The sequence below is a fragment of the Lissotriton helveticus genome, chromosome 9, assembly GCF_964261635.1.
Source record: "Lissotriton helveticus chromosome 9, aLisHel1.1, whole genome shotgun sequence".
NCBI lineage: Eukaryota > Metazoa > Chordata > Amphibia > Caudata > Salamandridae > Lissotriton > Lissotriton helveticus.
The window spans coordinates 629,846,718-629,866,018 of record NC_136070.1 but is presented as its reverse complement, the minus strand read 5'-3'; the positions used below and the strand labels follow the sequence as shown (position 1 = coordinate 629,866,018).

The 19,301-nt window shown below is 42.2% G+C and overlaps 1 protein-coding gene across 4 annotated transcripts in view; it reads left to right on the top strand.

The window, feature by feature from the left end:
- Positions 1 to 1,364: 1,364 nt before the first annotated feature.
- LOC144781713 (putative palmitoyltransferase ZDHHC24) overlaps positions 1,365 to 19,301 on the top strand; it is a 385,661-nt gene continuing 367,724 nt past the window's right edge. The window contains exon 1 of one of the 4 annotated variants that reach the window (XM_078660690.1): positions 1,365 to 1,584. The gene's annotated coding sequence lies outside the window, so the exon portion shown is untranslated. The remainder of the gene's footprint in view (positions 1,585 to 19,301) is intronic. The other 3 variants (XM_078660689.1, XM_078660688.1, XM_078660687.1) reach the window with 3 other exon arrangements.

Below are 19,301 nucleotides of genomic sequence, written 5' to 3'. Positions count from 1 at the left end.
ATGACTTAAGTTTGCTGGCGGTTGTGAAGAGACGATGCTGCATGTGGTGATGGATTTACAGGCATTGATTCACACTTTTACATCAAACTACATCAGCAATACCCCACAAACCAGCTACCACGTCTATCATATATTGTGATGGCTCTGCCTTTACAATGTATAGAGCTCAGCTGCCTTTCAATTCGGTATATATATAAATACCTTACACATACAACTTCTAAACTGAATGGTAACTAAAATAAGACCCTCACTTCTACTGAAAGAACCAAGCCTCTGTGTATTGTGTTACAATTGCTTAACAAAAGCAAGTACTATAGTTCGCGCAACACATGCCAAAGGTAGCTTATATATTCTGCAGTAATGGTTTCCAATGCCATTGAGGTAGTGCAGGGCATTAATGCTTCGGCTGGCTAACATCCACAAAAAACATTTGCAAAGCCAATAGACCTACAGAGGCAGACAAAACATCCAAAATATATAACTTAATAAGCAAAACATTCAAAACTATTTTATTAACACATATAATCTACAGTTACTATCCACACAAGTACAGTAGAATAGAGAAAACGAAAATAGAACCTATTGGAAAGGTGAGACTTATTGGCTTTACCTTAGAAATCTGGAGTCTCCCGTCCGAATTGGGTCTATTGGCATGTATGCAACATACCCCAGTCCCCACCCGCATACAAGCCTCCCAATTCAAGTGGGAGGCTACCGATTTTAAGGTTAAACTCTCACCTCCGGAAATAAAATGATATTGCCTGTCACACAGGCTCCAATGCCCCCTCCAAGAATCACCTCTGACATCAAGAGTTGGATCCTTAATTCTTGGAGGGGGAGATTAGAACATGTGACAGGCCTAGGTCCACATTTTATTTTTGGCAGCTCTGCATCGTGCAAACAAAAATAATTTAAAACTCTGTTTTTGTTTCCCAGAGTTTAGAACTCTGTTTTTGTTTGCACTATGTTATTAAACTGCCAACAACGAAATGCTGATCGTTTGTCGCCATACATGCCACCATATTAGAAGGGGAAAGCGGGAGATTAAAAAATAATAATCGGGAGAATTGCCACCATTGACTTCTATTGAAAAACACGCGATTTCAGGAGGGAGATAGACACATTAAAGTCGTTTTTACTTAAAAATCAGTGGTGAGCATTAGTCCCGCGACTATTTTTTTTTAATCTCTCACTTTGTTTGCTCTAAAATGTTGCCATGTATGCACCCGCTCTTTCCCTCATTCTCGACGCTAGAGTTTTAGATGGGGGGCCGAAATGACATTTTTTTTTACTCGTGGGATGTCTCGGCACAAACGTCTGAACACCTCTGGCCTACAGCTGGATTTTCAGACACTTCAAATCGAAAGAGGCCTTTGTTTATCTCTATATAAATTACATTAGCAAATGCTCCGCCCAGTAATTTCCAATTCCTGCTAGACTGTCACGTAGACGAGGCACGCGAGAAAAGCGCGTGAGCTTACGGACCCTACTTCTACTTTGTCTTTCAAGTACCACCTGATCGGTGTTATTGGGGCGCCAGCCTGATTATCTGATATCGTCCCACCCCTTCCGGAGAAAGCTAAGGTATGTATCTGAAATTGAAAACTCTTACTTTCGAAGGAACCGATCCACATTTTCTTCGGGGCCCTTTGGAGAAGGAAAATCAATCATTTAACAGCCAGTGCGGATTTCAAACACAATTTTAAAACGCATAAAATGGTGGAGGGTTCATGAAGTTTGACTTACCGGCGTTCAGTCAAATGTGAGTACTATCCTCTGGGGCAGAAAGGAGGCAGCGTTCAGAAAAGGTTAAACCCATACTTACCAACACTACTGCGTTTTTTTCAGCAGCTCACCCTACTTTTGTCTGAGTCATCCCTCTTGTTTTGGGGAAGCGGCAGATTTACCAGTTAAGAGGCTAAAATAAACTTGGCTCCCTGAGCTGGAAGTGTGTTCCAATCCTCTGAAAGGCCAAGGGCGGAACTAGGCCCGAACTTTCGGTGGGGTTGTGGGGGGGGGGGGTTAAGACTCCAAGCCAGGGCTGGCTCTATTGTTGGTGGCGCCCGGTGCGACAGTCTCCAGTAGGTTTTTCAGAGAGAGGGGCTCAATGACAAACATTACATTTTTATTATAGCGCTACTCATAGTTCACGCACTCAGTTCTGTGATCTGCATGGTACATGTGCAGTAGGCATATTAACCCTCTGTGCTACTCCACAAAGAGTAAACTGCCACCACCGGACAAAAATCCCATTTCTCACCAGTAGCAACATTAATCACCAGAGTTAGTTATCTTGGCATTATTGTTGTATGAAAACTCCTGGATGCACACGGAAGTTCATGTGCCTTCAAATCAAAAGCTATTTTTAAACACATTCCCACCAAAGTCAGAACCAGGTGCGGTTGCAACGGTTGCACCCTCCTAAAGTGAGCTCTGCTCCCAGCAATGGGTCAGGACAAGCATTTCCAGAAATAGGTTCAGAGCTAATCTCGTGGCCTTTATATGAGGAAAAAGTGATAAATTGTGCAGTTTAAACATATTGGACACATCTGATAGTATAACAAACATATTTTTGCAGATTTTACACTGTTCCTAGGCTTCAACTCATAGTAATTTGAAAAAAATGGTTCTGGTCAATTGTTGGCTGAAGGTGCAATTTTAGTTTATCCAATGAGAGAGGTTGTAGCACATTCATGGGTAAGGCTGCCCTTATGTACAGGTATCAAAATAATAGGCTTAGTAGAGGTTCTCAATTTGAGCTGGTAGTTGAAGGTGGAGCCCAATAGTACTCATTTTCAGGATCCCCTATCATTTTTTTTCCTCATCAGACTTAGTTGCAGAACAAAAGAGAGAAAAAACCAAAAGTGAAACAGGAGAAAGAAAAGATGGCAAAATTAACCAAGGAAGAAATCAAAGATGAAAAATAACCTGCAAGAGTCAGATTAAAATCACAGGGAGTGTTCTGTGGTGGATAAAAGTGGCACGCAGTAGAAACATGTCTAAGTAGTCTTGATATTCAGCTCTCACAACATTTGAAATTTCCGGGTACAGGCTCCCAAGCAAGACTTTGGGCCCCAGCATTTATTATTTTACAAATGAAGGACTACTTAGTGGGTTATCTTGTGGTGTGTGACTGGTAAGTCACAGATGAAACTCCCAAAATGCCATTCTTTGTTTCTGACTTAATTGTGTGCAATGCGTTGGCAATATTGCTGCCTGTAAATTCACTGCCACACACCTGTGATACACTAAATAAAAATCCAATAGTTACTGTTACCGGGCCATGTTGATCAGTTCCAGTATAGGTAGCAATTGAGCCATGTCCATGCATGAATGCACTGGGCTGTTATTGACGAGCTAGCAAGTAGGGAGTATTATGGGCAGAAGTGCAGGCTCAATAGTATAGGTCTAGCTAAAATACAGATCTAAAGTTATTTGTTTAGGAAGATTGTTCCAATTCCCAGTAGAGACCAAAAGAATCTAAGACAAGGTAGAGGTCAAGGTTAGACATTCTGGTTCTCCATTTGAATCCATTGCAGTGTTTAAAAAATCATCCTGTGTGAACGTCGGTGCTGCTTTTGTGACACAGCCATACCAGAATCTGTTTTGGTAATCTCTTTTCCTGTCCTTTCTGAAGAGACAGTGCACACTCAACTCTTAAACTGACCCCACTACACCCTGAACATTTTACTCACTAATGCATATTAAAGATCTATGTAAGTGGTGGGGTGTGAAACTTTCCCTAAATTCCATCTAGCAAAACAAGTTAACAGATTTCTTGTAGGTGGTTTAAGGGAGAGTGGGCTTCTCCCCTGAGAATTTTCTGAAACCTTTGGGGTTAAATTTGCTAAAACTCCGCAGACCTTTATAGGGCATTCATGAACTAATCCAGTACGTTCATGGTATTCTGAGAATCCTAACCTTTCCTAAGAGTAGGTTCTTTTACTTTCAAATGTCAGAAGTCAGAAAGTACTTCCACTATACCAAGGCCAGAATTTTTCATTGGTGAGTCCCTTATGTCAAGGAGTGCATACAATATGACAGTACCACACATTTACCATGGATACTTCAGCAATAGACATGGGTACCTGTTAAAAATACCTTCAGTATACAAGGGTCAACATTTTGCTAGACATCCCTTATAAAATGAGTGCAGGAAATCTAATGAAAAGAATTACCTCAAATATCAGTTCCATCTTTGTGCTAAGGATCCATTCCATATGCTAAGAATTACGTGCACCATGTATGGGACATCAGCCAGGTGTGGTGTTTTGTGTCCCTGCTGCTAGGTATGACTGGGCTAGCGGCTTTCTCAACTAGACAGTTCGAATCCCCACAGCCAATGAAGATGTCTTAATAGAAGCAAGTCTGGGCCTGCGGTTTGCCATAGGTAACACCTCCCGTCCTTATGCTATTGATGCCCTTATTCATTGGGTAAGAATAACCTCCTGTATGCCAGACCTGCAACACATGCACACATAACACATATACAGTTACACACAAACACATACATGCTCATTCTCACTATCTTGCATTCTTTCGTACATTTGTACTCTCACACACTATTGCACTGTCATTCACACTTCCATTAGTCAATCTGCTTTTATTGTGCTAGACAACCTTGCCCTGCTACTTCTGCTACACCTGTCTTGCCAAACATGGATTTTATCCAGTAACACTTTGCCTTTTGGTATTTTCAGACCCAGCTTACAATGTTAAAAGAAAAGACATGTCCCGGAAGGAAATATTGTGGTAAATGAAAAGCCAGAACTGGCTGAAGTCATCAAACAATCTTCAATCCAATACTATACCCCAAAGCCTCAGCCCTATTCCCTCTCCTCATGTGTTTTTTGTTTTGAATGTCACTAATGCAAATGAAGACGAAAAAGCAAAAAGGCTCACATGCCACTGTGTCATCACGGTGGATATAGCAACCATTTTAGATGGGGGAAATCCCTTGTTGGGAATCTCTATTCCCTAATACTTTTGCCAGTTGTTCTGCTGCTTGCTCATAGAGCAATAGTCTTAGCCAATACTATCATATCATTGTGGAGGGTTCTTCTTCTTGCACACTGCCATGTTAGTGCGTTTTAATAGGGTAGCCATGTTAGGTGAGGGAGCACATCTTAGGATTGAATAGAAGTGCAAAAAGCACTGCACTCTTTCATGGCAGCTCCACACAAGTTCAGCCCAATTAAATGCTGTAATCAAGGTAAACGTGGGAGTAGCCAAAGTCTCTGACAGTTGTGTTTCTTAAAGCTTTTTTTTCTGTTGATTACACAAGGCATGGCGATAGCCAGACCTAAAAAGTACATCTCAGAAGTATTGAAGCATATTCAATATGGTGCTTAAAAACTCACATCATAACACTATGCATTAACAAGTACATCAAAGCTTCAAGAATAACACAAGGATTAATGTCATCTGTTGTGGAGTACTGGTGATTATCCAAAAGTTGTGAAATGTTTTTTAAAACAGTATTAGTTTCATTCAAAAAATCGTTGTTTTAATTGTTTTTCTTCAATGCTTTTAGTGCCTTTTGCACTTTTCCTACCTGGACCCGTTGTGCCATTGACTCTCATTGAAAGCTTAGTATTAAGTGAATGACACTGACTATGTAGACTTCGGTAGCATACAGTGTATAGTTGGTAACAATGAATACATACCCTTTCTGGCAGAGGGCATGTGTCAGATCTAGTTCAGGGGGCATAAGGCAAGCAGGAGCTACTAGGCCTCAGCCTTGGGGGCAGGGGTAGTTTACCTCGGATGTCCCAGATCATGTCCTATTTTGGCTTCACAAACTGGGCCACATACAACCCCTTCAGCATTTGACTCTCAGTGTTAGAAATTTGGAGCATCTTCATACTTCTTAGGGAGATAGTGTAGGGGTATGGAAACTCAGATCACTCAGCAGAGCAATATCTGTTTACCCAGCCCAGTGCGTTATTTGGATAAGAAACATAATCTAATAGACGAGCTTAAAACTGTATACTGCCGCAGGTACAATAATATGCACTGTCACTTAGGCTCTTGCACCTTGGGATACTGTCTTTACTGTCTTCCTCTTCTCGCTTTCACATGAATCCCTCTTGTGAGTCTATGCAGGTCCCCTGTTAGGTTAGCTATGTGAGAGATTACTCAAGGCTCAGGTGCAGGTATCCCTGTTCAATTATGGTTGTGCTCAGTTCAGTAAAGTCTCCAAGATACAGTTTTACCCAAATGCAGGTCTGTATGTGTTTCAGCATCACGTATCTCCGATCTCGCCTGCTTCTAGTATGAGACAGCATGGTTGCAGGAGTGGCCCTTGGTCTGGGTAGGCTGTAGCAGGATGGGACAGCCAGAGCTGCAGCTGTGATTCCTTCGGTGAAGGCAAGTAATGGAAGTTAGGTAGGGCTCATGGCAGACATCAGACCTGTTTCTGGGTCACTGGGCAACAGATGGGACACCACTTACAGGGGTGTCACAACAGCACAGTCAGAGCCATGGGATGCACTTTGTAATAATGCAATGCTGGCCATCATGTGCACAAGTCTTAGCCACGAAGGTGATGTCCACAATGAGCATAGTTTTTGACTTCTGAGGTGAAGTCAGCAACAGGAACAGCTCTGGGTTTTCATGGTTTCATTCACCAAGGGCACATATCTTGATTTAAGTAGTTAGGGCAGTTGTGATTGTTCCTATTGCAAGGTCGTCTGCCTGCCCGTTATTCCCTCTAAGAACCTCACTTCTGGAAAGACTGCACCAGCCCCCTTCGGAATCACAGATCGATTTCTGCAGTCTTCTTTCTCCTATAGACCCTCCACACTAGAGTCTGACACTTTCTGGTGTTGCATTGGTTCTGCGGCCTCACGGAACTATGCTTGGGGCCATAGAACCATAATAGTCAGTGGCTGGGTTATCCTACCACCTTAGTACCCATGAGCCCGGGAACGACTAGCTATAGTGTCTCACATGCTCTCCTACTCACTCACAGAGGAACATGTGATTAGACACCCCAGAACACAACACTCCCGACCCTCTCAGGAATCGCGGTGGCAGGGCACACCCTTTTGCTCTCACACTCGTACTTGTCCACAATAAGATCGGACAGAGACACGAGAAAAGTTTAAAATACTTATTTCAACTATCGTGCTCTAGTATGCAGTATACGTGCCACAATATGTAGGAAGATGCCTAACACAAATACGTTCAGCATAGTAAGTAATCTATCAATCATAAAAGGAGCTGTCATTGTAGAAGACAGGTAAACTTACCCATTGCCCTTCTATAGAAGCAAAGTGATTATATATCAAAAGATCTCTGGGTGTTTGCAGCAGACCACATACCCTAGCATGCGCAGATGAAGGTTATACATCTCAGGTGTAGTCACGATCTTGTGTATTTGCTTGACTGTGCATACCTATCGGACAAAGAGTATGTGTTCCCAAACAACAGCTGCATGCATGAATTTTTTCTATGTGCTAGAGCCTGACAAAAACAGAATAACAAGGGGCATTGTTGTTTGTTCTTGTCTACAGTGTTCAGACTAAATCACAGGAAACTGAAGAACACAAAAATAACAGTTAGTTCTGTGCGAAAGTACAGAGTGGCCCAAAGCAAAATATGTGTGTAAAGCAAAGTAAAAACTGCAGCATACTCATGCCAATATAGGGAAATTGGCAATGGGCCTGCACGGGACATGTGACACTCGCACTGCCTGGCAGTCACACCACCTGCGGCTTCACAGGCTCTTCACTCTCTCAGCAGGCAGACTGGCTTCCAGGTGCTTCTGGTCAGGATTACAGCTCTTCCAGCAAGTAAAGACTCTTATTGAGGTACCCTCTCCTTTGAGAAGCTGGCTTTCACCAGTACTAGCTGTTGTACAGCAGGCCTCAAAGTATGCTGCAGTATACTCCCTTCCTTGATGAAAGGACTTGGAACTGGAGCAACAAGGATGTAAGTAGCTCGCAAATTTATGCATTCAAAGCAGATAAGGAATGTGGGTTTTTTGCTTGCAATCTCAAATCAGGTTTGCAGTGGCTCTTCTGTCAAGTGTCCTCAATAGGCTATTCTCCCGACATAGCCTTTTGGTAGAGTGATGCTTTTCACAGCAGGGTAGTCTCCAGCTTGGAGCGCTCACAACAGAGGCCCAAAGAGGTGTGACTTTTCTGCAACTGACTTTTCACCAGCCACACTGAACGGTGAAATGATGAAGACAAAAGGCTGGCTTCACCTTAAAGATCTCTCTCACCCTGAATAACAAAGATGAGAGCCGCACCCCGAATACCGAACAAATAACAGTACCACAGTAAAACTAATCAGCAGTTCCACTATGCAGGATCTCTTAAGTGAATTTAAAGGAGCCTTGTCCCCTCCCTTAATTTTCAGGAATGACAGCAATACTCTTCCACTCTCTGTGATAACAATCCCCCCTACATCTTCTGCACAGGAGCAGTCTAGGGACTTCCAAAATGGGACCTGCAGGTATCCATTACTCTCGTTCCCTCATGCACGTGCTGCATGTACGGCACAAGCCACAAACACACACAATTGACTTGGATGTTAGTACTAGGATCTAGGTTAAACATTGATGCAGAACTTCACACAAATGGGGCCAGCTACACAGATAGAACTTGTGACCACGACTGTATATTCCCAAAACATGTTATGCTGCTACCACCACTGTACATGCTAAACCCATGACAGGGGCGGAAGTTCACTGTCAGCAAAATGAGATCATGATTGGTGCACCCCTTCAGGTCACAGGATAGTTGCAGGACTTCATTTGTGTCAGGGACAGGGGTAGGCCTCTGCACATATTATAGTAGTGTGAGCCTAGTGCCAAAATAAAAAAAACTGGGGTATAAGTGAGTCACAGTGAAGCACTCAGACCATGGCAGAATTACTGCATAACTCACACGGAGCATTCTCAGTCCAACAGCATGTTCAGGCAATATTATGTTTTGCCTAAATTATGGCTTATTTTACAGTCTTTTTTACTACATATATGTTTACTGGACTCCTATAAATATGCTATTTTGTGGATACTAAACAAGTGCATATTTGTGTCTCAATGTATAATCGTATATGTATATATATTATTTCCGATCATTGCCCATATCTATAAAAGTGCACATATGCAGGAATATCAAAACAAGGTAAAGGAGGCCCCCTTCTATTTAAGGTCTGGGACCAGGGGAAAGTATTCAGAAAAAGACACAAACGTCCCTTCAGGAGCCACAAAAGTGGTCTTAAATGAACACAGATGCCCAACAGTGACTTGTTTTAAGCTGTAATACCAATCTCACAGTAGTAAAAGAACCTCCAAATTTCAAACAAAAATATAGAGACCTATTAAGGATATTTCAACTGTGCAGTTATGACTCAAAATCCCAAATCAACATTCTATAAAATACATGATATAATGAATTGTAGGCAGAAGGAGAGGGTTATTTCTTGAGTTTATACAAATACATATTTATTCAGCAAATTTGTATTTTTATCACAATAGCAAAGGCTATAGAAATACATACAATCATAAAAATATTAATACATATTATATAAAAGACATAATCATACAAATCAAACAACTAAATATGACAATGGTTAAAATGTTCATAAAAGAACAGGTGTCGACACGGCGTTTCGGTTGAAGTGTAAATTAAAAACCTTCAGGACAGTTTCTACAAAGAAACAAACAATTACTATTTCATGTATATGGTACAGTTAATATGGGCACAAACAATCTTTAATGCTATTGCTAATTTTTCAACTCTGCTGACTTCTTTTTAACTTAACTACACACAGATTGGGCTCTAACAGTTGATTGTAAATATATTTGTCACTACATGTTTTCTTGGAGGGTCAGTTTATTGGTATTATAGAAAAACAGTACATCGGGCTCTGTTATTAACAAACAAAGATTGTTAATCTAACATGGTCTATTCATGTATACACACATGTTCTATAGATAAAGTGTGAGCACTATTCTCTCGTTACCTGAGGGTTAAAATTGCCTCGGAGTTGGATAAAAAGACCGTTCCCTGATCTGGGCAGGACGGAGTTCAGGCTCTCGTATAATAGATATGTCTGGATGTTCATATGCCTCTACATAGAATAAAGATAGAGGTGCCTTTATTAGTAGTGATTTAAACCTCTCACTAGGTCGTGTATATATCTATTTGCAAGGATTGGGTACCTTAAAAGATTATATTCAAGTTCACGCTGTCGTGACAGGAGCCACCGGTTATATGTCCGTTCACGTTTTGCTGAGGATTAAATCAAATGCATAGAGTTACCCTTCATGTCTAAAATGTCTTATTAACTCTTTGGTCTAAAGGTTCATGGTATTTCCACTTACCACATTTCACTATATGGCAAATCGCTGTAGTCGTAGCCCTTTCAATTGGCTATTCCGTGTCGACTTTTCTAATCTGGGGGTTGTCCTCCCTCACAGTCTGGGATTTCTGAGGGTGAAAAAGACCGGTATTCAAATTTCAATTTTTATATCTCCCTTATTGTGTCAACTTGTAGGGAGTATGTCTTTATTCGAAGAATTGTGAATTTGTCTTTTATTATTTGCACCTCAAAATCACAGTTCAGTGGGATAGGTTCACGAAGGGCCAACCGTATGGTTATGTGCGTGTACCTTACAAACACACCAGACGCGCCCGTTTAACCGCTAGTGTATCGTATGTCTCTTGTGGTTTTTATTATGTCCGTGTAGGTTATAAAACCAGACGGCCGCCGTTAGATCGCTCGTCTATTGTTTCTATCTTGTGGTTACTATCCCATAGAGGGGTTACACAGCTATGTTTATCCATGTCTCTATTGTTGATTTCATCGTCCCCATGTTGGTTCGCTAGTGAGTTAAAACAGGACGTTTTATTTACGAGTCATTTAAAACACTGCCAAAAGAGAGCCCCTTTCTCTAAACCTCTCCTTACCTCCTCACATAGGGTCGGCCTCCCTGCTCCTGTTGCGACAGCGTTTCGGGGGTTCTGTGTAGATAAGTTGTTCGTGAGCGCCCGCCAACTTGCGATTTATATGTAACAAGGGTCGTCATTGGTTGTACGAAGGTGCCTAGTGATAGGGCGGCTTAGGGTCATGTGATAGGGAGTTTCTTTAAAGTAACTTTACACAAGTGTTGATACAACGCGAACAATTCAATATGAGTGCCGCTAGTATGCGCAGATTAATCATGTGTTCGCAAGTCTTAGTAAAAATATCTGATTGCATTTCCGCGATATCGTAATTTATGGTAAGGCAAAAAATGAGCCGCATAAATGGTCACGAAGAGTATTTGATGTCAAAGTCTAATTGTAGAATACCGATAGGTTCTATAAGAGTCCCAACTGAGTGTCATCAGGGGTTCAACTGATATTTTTGTGATAGACAGGAAACACAGTATCTGCCTAATTAAATATTAGGAATAACTTTCTTGCACAATTTGTTTCGTTCAGAAAAAGGGCACTAGTTTTGTTCAAGCTTGATTTCATATTAGTAGAAGGTAGAGAGATCACTTGTCGTGGAATTAATGCAATACTTGATTATATATAGTGCTAAGTTATCCGTTCCCAGTCTTCTCTGCTGTTAAGTCCCGACCGAACGCTATTAAATCTTGACATGTAGTACTGTTCGCGTTTTTTCCTTTTTTGGTTCAGATCACCTCCTCCAGCATTAATGGTTACTGTTTCTAAACAGCACCATCGCAGATCTTTGATGTCATGTTTCACTGTTCTCCAGTGTTCAGTCAGAGGAGCACCTCTTTTATTAGTTCGTAGCGCCGATTTATGTTCATTTATATGGATGCGTACCTCTCTTGATGTTTCGCCAATATAAATGAGGTCACATGGACAGCTTATAAGATAAATTACATTCTTAGTTCGGCAGTTCATAAAGCTTCTAGGTTTAAAGACTACATCTTTTATGGTGACTGTATTGCCGCGGATTATGTCCTTGCAGTTAGTGCACCCGGTACAGGGGAATGTACCAGTTGGTAAGGGGGCGTTATCTATACAGGGCTGACTATTTGTTATCACTTCCCTGTAAGTATGCACTAGGCTGTTGCGAATCGTACGATTCCTCCGAAAGGAGAACATGGGTTTGGGTAACCTTTTCTGTTGTTTATCATTGATCAGATGCCAGTTCCTATTTATTATGTTTTTTAATTTATTACTTACTTGATTGAAATTAGTCACAAAAATGATGGACTGGGGGGTGGTGTCTTTTTTCTCTTTAGTTCTGAGTAAACTATCTCTATCGTAATATTTTGCACGTTTATAAGCATGCCTAACCAGCCGTTTCGGATATCCGCGTTCACTGAATTTGGATTTTAGGACCACTGCATGTTTATCAAAATCCTGGGTTGTTGTACAGTTTCTCTTTAACCTCAGGAACTGGCCAAATGGAATGTTATTGACCTGGCATGGCGGATGGTTACTCTTATAATGGGAGGGTATGTTGTGAGTAGCATCTACTACCCACCTGACTGTGCGCTCAATGAACGTTGAAACACTGAGGTTTCTTCCAAAATAAAGTTTATTCTTAAATAATCTTGTAGTTTTTCAAAACCAATTCTTATTTGAAAGTTTCATTGATTCACTTCATCTGATCATAATATCCATCTTATGATACAAATTACGACATGATTGCAATTGTTCACGTCCACCCAATGCATTTCGGGTCATTAGAATTGGACCCTTTGTCAGGGGTCTAGAAATAAGGGTTAAAACAGGACCAAATTAGTTACTCCACTTAGCGTGGTACATTCATCTAACTCTGTGTTACTCCGTGAACATGCAAATGAACAGTTCTCTGTGGGTTACGTGCTGGATGAAGAACTTGTGATGCATAGGACCCTGGTGTGCTGACTATCAAACGTAACCATCCTTAAAAATGTGCGCTATGTGCATAAGACCAAAAAATACCCGCTACCCCACGTTTAAATGCGGAAAAGTGCACGGAATGAAACCAGATCAAAGCTTCCACCAGAACGTGAAAATGCCACGACTTTAGACAGATAAAAACGAATAAACAAACACACTCACGTTAGTACCGCAACATGCCGCGTCTCGAAAATATCAAGTGATTCACCCGCAAGTAAGTCGCGCTATGATTTGTGCAAAAGATGATCACATGGCGTTCTAATGGACCAATAGGAAAGACAATGTGCATTTTAACCCTCACCATGTGACCCGAGTACAAAGGCTTCAAAAGCGGAAGTGTGTGGAAAATACCCGTGATCGAATATCCTATGCCCGTTCTGTGTAATGTGCAATACCTATATAAAATTATACATGTTGATAACAAAATGTAAACAGACAATGGAGTAAATATTTCCAAAATTAGCGAAATCTATGGTACACAATATGAATTCCATTACAATTCAACAAATCATCGGGGCTCTAAGGAAATGGTCAAACCAATGCATGATGAGGCAATATGTAGTGTCTATTTATAGAAAACAGGAAAGTTCGATCCGGTCATTCATCCCAATCGGATGAATGGAATTTAATTTTCTGATCCAAAAGAACTCTGCTCTTAGTCTCTGTTTCAAGGAATCCATGTCTCGTCGTTGTGGAATGCTCTCCAACACCATGAACTTCAACTGTGATATTTGGTGCCCAGCTTCTTTCCAATGACAGGCTATGTTAGATTTCATGTTGGCTAGCCGTATATTGCTCTTATGTTCTGTAATGCGGACTTTGATTTTACGTTCCGTTTGGCCCACGTACACTTTACCACAAGGGCATTTGATGAGATATATGCAATTCGTAGTGTCGCACGTGCTGGAATGATGTAGTTCAATGGTGTGACCTTTTGTGGGATGTCTGAAAGTTTTCCCTACCATCATGTTATTACAATGCGTGCAGTTGGGGCATTTAAGCATTCCTCTCCAGTTCTGAGTCGCTTCTTTCCGTGAGTTCAAAAGTTCTTTGAGATTCTTAGATCTTTGAAACGCAAACGTGATCTTGTCACTGTATAGATCCTTAAGATCCGGTTCAGTTGCGATCAGCGACCAATGAGTATTGATAATTTTTTTGATTTTAGATGATTCTGCAGAATACTTCAACACACATACAGTCTTTTTTTCAGCATCTTTCTCTTTGGTGTGTAACAGGGTTTCTCTGCTTAATTTTTCAACCTTACGGAGCGATGTGTCCAAAATTTCTTGCGGATATCCTCTTTGCTGATACTTAGTTGTCTGTGATTTAAGTGATTCTTTTAAATCAAGTTCATTAGTGGTGATTCTTTTCAACCTGACGTATTGCGACGTGGGTAGATGCTTTTTTAAAGAATCTGGGTGAAAACTTTGTAATAACAAACAGGCGTTCTTATCAGTCTTTTTTGTAAATACTCTGGTGCTGATTACATTATTGACTTTCATCACTTGCACATCCAGAAAGGAGATACTGTCTTGTTCAATGCTATGTGTGAATTTTATACGTTCATTGCATGAATTGAGTGCAAGTATGTTCTTATAATGGAGCATGGTGTTCCTGTCGGAAGGTTTTGTGAATAGCTCCACATTCAGACATCCTTCAGTATGTTTAATTATTAAATCGAGGAACTTGCAGCTTTGTCTGTCTGTGTGGGATGTAAAATTTAAATTGTCATCACCTACGTTAAGCCAAGTGATAAACTCCATCAGAGTCTCTATTGGCCCGGTCCATATGAAAAAAACACATAGGAACAGGGAAGCAGCGGACTTCAGAAATTGCTCCTCCGGCTGCCCGTCCCTTACCAAAACATATACACCCGTGATATCATTCTAATTTAAACTCCACACTTCAAACATTACAAACGGCAAAAGAGGTTGGATAACCCTTGAGGGCAAAGAAAACAAGCACCCTGAGCTACGTGGTCCTGACGAGAATTCCCTAGAAGTAAAGGGTTTTCGAAACGCGTGGACCTTTCTGCACAACACTAGGATTTTCTTGAAATTATAATTAATTTTGTGAACATTTGATTTAAATTTCCTGTGTTGGTTCTAGTTTAAATTGATTCTTGTAAATATGTTATGCCTAATTTGATGTAAATTGTCTTGTTCATGTATGAGGATGTGTATGCATGTGTGAAAGTGGTACCAAATGTATGAATTTTTATGTTAGATAAATGTGGAGTGTAAATATTTGTGTCTTTAAATATGTGAATACAATATAACAATGCTTTGCAAAAAAATTGATAATTAAAATAATTGATTTATTCTGGATTATACAAGTTGTCCGCATACTTACTAATTCTTTAGAGTAAGTGTAATGGGCATTTAGAGCCCCCCTTTTTTTAAATTACTGGCAATACTGCCACTGTGGCGGGCGCATCCTAATGGCCCCCACGGGACCCCTGCCCTTATGGCGGGCGGTCCCATTTCACGATAGGATGTCCGCCCGCCATCTTAATGACCCCCCAAGTGAGGAATCTAGGTATAAATATGGACTTCAACCTGTCACTCATAATAAGATTGTGTTTGTCTAATACGTTTAAACTGCAGTTTGGCACTTCTTTCCCTCATATTGGCTATAAAGACAGAGGGTGACAGACAGGGAGACATACAGAGGGAGTTGGAGGGAGGAAGACAGAGGGAGAGAGAAGGAGGGAGACAGGGAGGGAGACAGGGAGGGAGACAGAGACATACAGCGGGAGACAGAGAGAGAGGGAGACAGAGAGAGAGAGACAGAGACAGAGGAAAGGAGACAGAGGTAGACAGACAGAGTGTGACAGAGAGAGGGAGGGAGACAGGGACGGAGACAGAGGGAGACAGAGGGCTACAGACAGAGGGAGACAGACAGGGAGACAGAGGGAGGAGGGTGACAGAGGGAGGGAGACAGATAGAGGGGGGAGACAGATAGAGGGAGAGTGAAAGAGGGAGACAGACGGAGACAGATAAAGGGAGGGAGAAAGAGAGAGAGGGAAACAGAGGGAGACAGAGAGCGGGAGAGAGAAAGGGAGACAGAGGGAGGGAGGCAGAGGGAGGGAGTCCGGGGGTGTTACATGCTCCGGACTAGAGCGCAACACAACAGAGTAACCTCTGCCTTCGCATCCTGTATCATCGTGGACTTCAGGAGATAAATTACATCTCCAATCATGCCGGGCGTAGCACGTCTGACGTCGTATGGAATCCCTATTTAGTAACGCCCATACCCGGAAACAGTGTCGGAAATTCCATTTGTCAAGCCGAACAGATTGATGAGGTGTCCTGCGGCCTGTGCTCTTGCATTCCTGTCCTGACCTATTGGAGCATTCTTCTTCGTTGGCGAGCGCTAAGGCGTCTCATGCGAAGAAGGAAACTCACCCGATAATTACCAAATGGAATTGTCGGCCGTTAGTCCCCAAGTGTCCTCTGTTAGTGAGCCTGCGTCTGCGGCTCTTGCGGAGGACGGTTTTCCTTACCTCCGTTCCCTTGGTTGTCCTCTGTTGGAGAGCTTGGGGCTGCAGCTCATGCGGAGGACGTAACATCACCGGTTAATTACCGAACGGCATTGTCGGCCGTTATTTCACGAGTGTCCTCCGTTGGTGAGTCTGCGGCTCGTGCGGAGGGCGTTTTTTCTTTACCTCCGTTCCCCTGGTTGTACTCTGTTGGAGAGCTTGCGGCTGCAGCTCATGCGGGGGACGTTTAGGGTGGATGTTAATATTCTTTGGGCATTTTGAATATCGCTACCGCTCGGCACTTTCGGCCGTGTACTGCCCTCTGCTGGTGAGCTATGGATTACGCTCGTGCAGAGCACGGTTTAGCATATTGGCATTGAGAAGGCTACAAGGTACTGTTGGTTCTGGGTCCTTTAGGGGTGACGTAACTCTATCTATTGTTTCCTCAAATGACAATAACATTCTTTCTTCTTCAACAATATTTCTTTGGCGTTTCATGTGCTCTATAATACAGCCATACTACAGGAATTTATGTGTTGCAACCTGACGGATGTTGAAGCAAATATTATCCTAGAAGGTTGGATATAGTCCTAGACAACGCCACCCAGACAACACCTTATGCCAAGAAGAGAATTATCTTATTACCTTGCTGTTCTTTGTTATTTTACAGGTATAAGCATAGTTCATATCATTGTGACTAAGAGTGGTATCCTAGAGAGCATTGCTACAAGAATTCTTGTTTGTTGTTTCAAATCTCCCTCCCAGCTGTTCCTTCCCTACCTTCCCTCGCTTGATCCTTCCACTGACCTATGCTATTACAGCAATCTAGGCTTGGTTAGATCAAGAGGTGGACCCCTCTGAGCATCACCCTGATCCTGAGGACCGTAAGATAACAGGGGAGACAGAGGGAGGGAGACGGCGGCAGAGAGAGGGAGACAGACAGAGGGAGACAGAGGGAGAAAGTGGGAGGAAGACAGAGGGAGGGAGACAGACAGACAGAGGGAGACAGAGAGAGGGAGACAGAGAGAGAGGGAGACAGATGTAGGGAGACAGAGGGTGACAGAGAGAGGGAGACAGGGTGACAGACAGAGGGAGTCAGACAGAGGGAGGAGACAGACAGAGGGAGAAAGAGGGAGACAGAGGGAGGAGGGCGACAGAGGGAGGAGGGCGACAGAGGGAGGGAGACAGGTAGCGGGAGACAGAGGGAGGTAGACAGACAAAGGGAGACGGGCAGGGAGACAAAGGGAGAGAGAGGGAGGGAGACAGTGGGATGGAGACAGAGAGGGAGACAAAGGGCGACAGACAGAGGGCGGGAGACAGAGGGAGGGAGACAGACAGAGGGAGACAGACAGAAGGAGGGAGACAGAGAGAGAGGGAAACAGAGGGAGACAAAGAGAGAGGGAGACAGGGAGGGAGACAGAGGGAGGGAGTCCGGGGGAGACAGAGGGAGGGAGAGGGAGACAGAGAGAGGGAGACAGACAGAGGGAGGAAGACAGAGGGAGGGAGACAGAGACAGACAGAGGGAGACAGAGAGGGAGACAGAGGGAGGGAGAAAGGGACGGAGACAGAGGGTGACAGAGAGAGGGAGACAGAGGGAGACAGAGGGCGACAGACAGAGGAAGACAGAGGGAGACTGTAGCGTGTGGTTGTTGTTGGTAATGACGCGCGTGTGCTCACGCGCGTCATTCACAACAATAAACATCTTGTTGTAGTTTGAATGTGGATTGTCTCGTGTTGAGTGTGCGTGAGGTGTATGTGTAAGTTGGTGCCGCGAGTCTGTATGTTGTCTCTTGAATGTTGTTGTGTGCATGCATGTTTGTGCCGCGTGAGAGAGTCGCGTGTATGTATTGTTATTTGAATAAAGACGCGCTACTGAAATAGAGTTGCCGAACTGTTAAACGGCATTCAGGATCTTACGATCAGACTGTGAGCACTACAAATAAAAGCTCTTCTTACTTGAACAATTCAATTGCCTCTTGGAAGCTCTTTCTTCATATATTACACTGGCGACGATCGGGAACACGTTTCCATACGTGCAACGAGTATATTTTTCAAGGGTTTTTTTTCATTTTTGCAACAAATCGTTCTCATTGGCTGTAACACTTGGGAGATTTCACACCAGCACCTCCTATTGGATGCTCTTCAACGTGTCTGATTGGATTACAATAAATGGATTAATAAGAGCTCTTTTCATTGGCTATTTTCTGAGCATCATCTAAAAAAAAACAAAAACAAAAAACAAAAAAACGAATACTTTATTATTCAGCTCACTGTGGATTAACAACAACTGGAATATAATTGCTTGGAGAGACATTTACAAGGAGAAATTGACAGTAAGTGACATCTGTGATTCGCACACACTGTTGTGAGTCACAAATAATTCTAGTATAAACAATTGTTTCTCTTTACTGTTAAAAGTTTTGTTCTTATTAACCATGACTGGAATTCAACCTCCTCCTTTATTTTTAGCTAGCAAAGGTGACCCTCCTATTGAATGGGACATTTGGGAACCTATGTTTTTAGCGTATGTTGATGTTTTAGAGGAAGGAGAATGTGAAGCAGAAAGGAAATTAGCTTTATTGAAGCACTGTCTTGGCGGAATAGCTCTCAAGGAGTTCAAAAGTCTTCCTCCATTAAGCAACACCTCTAATTTAAATGTGTATCAAATTGCTACCAAGCAATTGGCCATTAGATATGGAAAAAAATTAATATGGTTATGGAAAGATTTAAATTTTACTCAAGAAAACAACTAACAGATGAGTCCATTGACAACTATGTATCTGCATTGAGGGCATTAGCAGTTACTTGTGATTTTGAACACATCAACTATGACCAGGTTTTAAGAGACCAGATCCTTATGTGTACTAACAACAAGAAAATACAACAAAGACTATGGACAACTTCAGACATGACTTTAAATGCAGCAATTGAAATTGCAAAATCAATAGAGCATT